Consider the following 4,254-nt stretch of genomic DNA (forward strand, 5'->3'; position numbering starts at 1 on the left):
TTCTGCCCACGGAAGTGAGTTGTGTGAAATCATTACTGTGATTTTTTAGAAGGAAAAAGAACGAACTGTATTGCTTTTCTATATTCAAGCTGTGTGACGTTGGCATTATTTCAATGTTATGTCCATAGAGCCCCTACAGTAATTTAATAGGATCTATGTTATAAACCCTCAAAGTTCCATAATGGGGCCAAAATGGCAGCCATCTTGGTCAGGGAGAAATCATAAACCAGTCTAGTTGGAATTAATGGTAATGGAGGCATAGGTGATGCGTTTCCTGATTTTACTAAATGCAGGAAAATAAAAGTAAAGCATGTGATTATATCAGTTGTAGTCAACCTAAAATATTATCATATAATAATAAATATTGTTTATACAGGTTTTATACACATTTTCTGTATAAATATAATCGAAAATGTGAACAGACAATGTCTCAGATTTTGTTTTCTTTGAAAGCTGTGAGTGCTATTATATGAAAAAAGTATGTGGACACCCCTTCAAATGAGTGGATTTGGCTATTTCAACCACAACTGTTGCTGACAGGTGTATAAAATCGAGCACACAGCCATGCAATCTCCATAGACAAACATTGACAGTAGAAAGGCCTTACTGAAGAGCTCAGTGACTTTCAACGTGCCACTTTTCCAACAAGTCAGTTCGTAAAAGTTCTGCCCTGTAGAGCTGTTCCGGTCAACTGCAAGTGTTTGTTATTGTGAAGTGGAAACGTCTAAGAGCAACAATGGCTCAGCCGCAAAGTGGTAGGCCACACAAGCTCACAGAACAGGAGCGGTGAGTGCTGAAGCACGTATCGTGTAAACATAGTCTGTCCTCGAATGCAACACTAACTACAGATTTCCAAACTGCCTCTGGAAGCAACATCAGCACAATAGCTGTTTGTCAGGAGCTTCATGAAATGGGTTTCCATGGCCGAGCAGCCGCACACAAGCCTAAGATCACCATGCGCAATGCCAAGCATCGGCTGGAGTGGTGTAAAGCTCACCGCCATTGGACACTGGAGCAGTCGAAACACGTTCTCCGGAGTGATGAATCACGTTTTCACCCTCTTGCAGTCCGATGGATGAATCTGAGTTTGATGGATGCCAGGAGAATACTACCTGCCACAATGCATAGTGCCAGCTGTAAAGTTTGGTGGAAGAGGAATAATGGTCTGAGGCTGTTTTTCATGGTTCGGGCCCCTTAGTTCCAGTGAAGGGAAATCTTACAGCATAGAATGACATTCTAGACGATTCTGTGCTTCCAACTTTGTGGCAACAGTTTGGGGAAGGCCCTATCCTGTTCCAGACAATGCCCCCGTGCACAAAGCGAGGTCCATACAGAAATGGTTTGTTGAGGTCGATGTGGAAGAACTTGACTGGCCTGCACAGAGCCCTGACCTCAACCCAATCGAACACCTTTGGGATGAATTGGAACGGCGACGTCAGTGCCCAACCTCAATAAAGCTCTTGTGGCTGAATGGAAGCAAGTCCCTGATGCAATTTTTCATTTTTAAATTTTACCTTTATTTAACCAGGTAGGCCAGTTGAGAACAAGTTCTCATTTACAACTGCGACCTGGCTAAGATAAAGCAAAGCAGTGCGACACAAACAACACACAAGGGATAAACAAACGTACAGTCAATAACACAATAGAAAAATCTATATACAGTGTGTGCAAATGTAAAAAAGATTAGGGAGGTAAGGCAATAAATAGGCCATAGTGACAAAATAATTACGATTTAGCAATTAACACTGGAGTGATAGACGTGCAGAAGATGAATGTGTAAGTAGAGATACTGGGGTGCAAAGGAGCAAAAAAATAACAATATGCAATGTTCCAACATCTAGTGGAAAGCCTTCCCAGAAGAGTGGAGGCTGTTATGGCAGCAAAGGGGGGACCAACTCCATCTTAATGCCCATGATTTTGGAATTAGATGTTCAACAAGCAGGTGTCCACATACATTTGGTCATGTAGTGTACTTCTGCATCCCACAAGGTGGAGACATTGTAGCAAATCATTGGAAGACAACCCCTCCGACATCAAATTTCGGAAACGTGAACATGTGCACGTTCAAGGGAAAACCCTTAGGGAATGGTAAAGAGGCCTCTAGTGAAAATGGAATGGGGATCCCCAAGCTGTATTCAACGGGAGTGGAATGTACACTGAGTCTTGCATCAGGCAATGAAAACAGTATGCCTGTTTCAACATGATATATGTCTATAGTCTTTGCAGATGTTTCCCCTACCTCTTCTGTACGTTCGGAATCAGGTATCAGGACTTCTAGGAACCAAACGACTCAAGTATGACCTATTTCTTGTTCATTGACTGCGATATTGAATATTCACCACTTTATTTCTATGATCAATGCATGTGAAGCATAGAGATCACAGTGGTATGATTGCACGTCATGTCCTGGCTATCATGTCCAATGTACGGTGCATCCTCTAATCTCTTCCAGTCTACGCCATGCTTACACTTTTAAGAAGATTCTCTATTTTGTTAACCATTTTGGCTGAGGGAATCCTACTGAAGTAAGTTCTCTTCAATTGTTAGAAACCAATATAATTTTTGAAAATTAGATTACATAATATGTTTCATTTTGTGGATATCATTCATTCCCCACAGAAATCCATTCTCTGGGCCTATCGAGGCAACAGGGTTTGCCATGATCTTTGGAGCATTTTTTTGTAGTTGCAAGGTAAGTTTTACTTGCTTGCTTGGTCTTTTGGGGTCTAGGTCAGGTTACTGAATAAACTGTGATTGATGGAACAAACACCAAGTGTCACAACATGTCGGGCTCTAAGGTTAAGCACGTGTCTCGCCCAGCAGGTTCAGTTTGTTACCATTGCAAAGTTTTTAGTAGAAAGTTAAACTGTTGAAAATGAAATGGTCCCCACCAGTGCGGAACTACATGACAGAAAAAAACATCTCTCACTTGGTCTTTTTATAGCAGTGATTTGGCCTTAGATCGTCAAGGCTGCGTGTTTATAATCACGTTCACAGATGAACAATCAAGTAAGCAAAGTAAAAAGATTAGCCAGGAAATTGGGATTGCAAATCCTACGTGTGCCATTCATTGTGTGTGGGGGTGAAAACAGATGAACTTGGGGCTATTGTTCTTCATTTTTGACAGAACTTGTAAAAATCTAAATGTTCATATGATACTGTTGTGTAATAACAGCTGTTCAACTTTCTCATTGGCTCATACTTGGCTTCGCAAAATGACAGTGAAAAGTGACCCATTCTATGTCTATGGCCAAGGCATAATAACGTTCATCTGTTTATCCTCATTTCACTGGACTGAATAAACATCTCTGAAATGTTTACTTGTAATTTCAACAGAGAAGCCTTAAATGGGAGTGCACTGGAAGGTTGGAGCTTGAGATGTAAAACATGTACTCTATGTCAAACATTTGAAGGCCACTGTTTAATCATACAATCATAAGACTGGATCAAGTGTTTTGGAAGATTTGTGCCTAATCAAGTCATTCTACAGTAACTCTGGCCGCAATTAAATCAAAGGTGTGTTGTAGCGCTGTAAAAGTTATTTCCACTTGAACCATCTGCAGCGCTTACCATGAATTCATGCAATCTCTGCAAATGTTGTGGAAATTGCCTTTAAAAGGCGCATTGTCGACAATGTGCCTCTGATTCCTGATGTTTTCACATATTTTAATTCTTCAATGGAAATATGAGTCATTAGAAACTTTTGTATTATTGTTTTATTATTATTTTTTATTATTTTTTATTTTGTGAATCTAAGCAAAGTTCTTTAAAAAAAAAAGTCAGAATTTGTTCAACATTTTGTAAGGCCCAATATTTCAACCTCAAATGTAAGTTGTTGAAATATGGTCTAGGTTTCATTTCCTGCCATACTGATGAAAAATGTATGAAAATTACACCATTGTTAGTTACCTTGTCCAATGTAAGAATGACCGATTTGTCCTCACATAATTATGTAAAACCGTGTCAAAATACCTGTTTATACCTGGTGTTAATATGCCTCATTTGTCCTGATCTTGTCCACATTCAGATTGTGCCCCATGTTTAGACAGGTGGCAATTAAAAGATGGATTCTGATTTTGATCAGTTCTTTTAGACCACCTCTGGAGATCGTCAGGCGCACGTGTTTGGATACGAGTGTAGACGGATCTGGACAGTAAAACCATTTCAAATCATTAACCCGCCCTCAAATCATTGATAAAGTGCATATTTTGCAGTTAGGGCACACTAAAACATGACATAATACAACACAGAACA

Source organism: Salmo trutta, chromosome 31, assembly GCF_901001165.1.
Source record: "Salmo trutta chromosome 31, fSalTru1.1, whole genome shotgun sequence".
Taxonomy (NCBI): Eukaryota; Metazoa; Chordata; class Actinopteri; order Salmoniformes; family Salmonidae; genus Salmo; species Salmo trutta.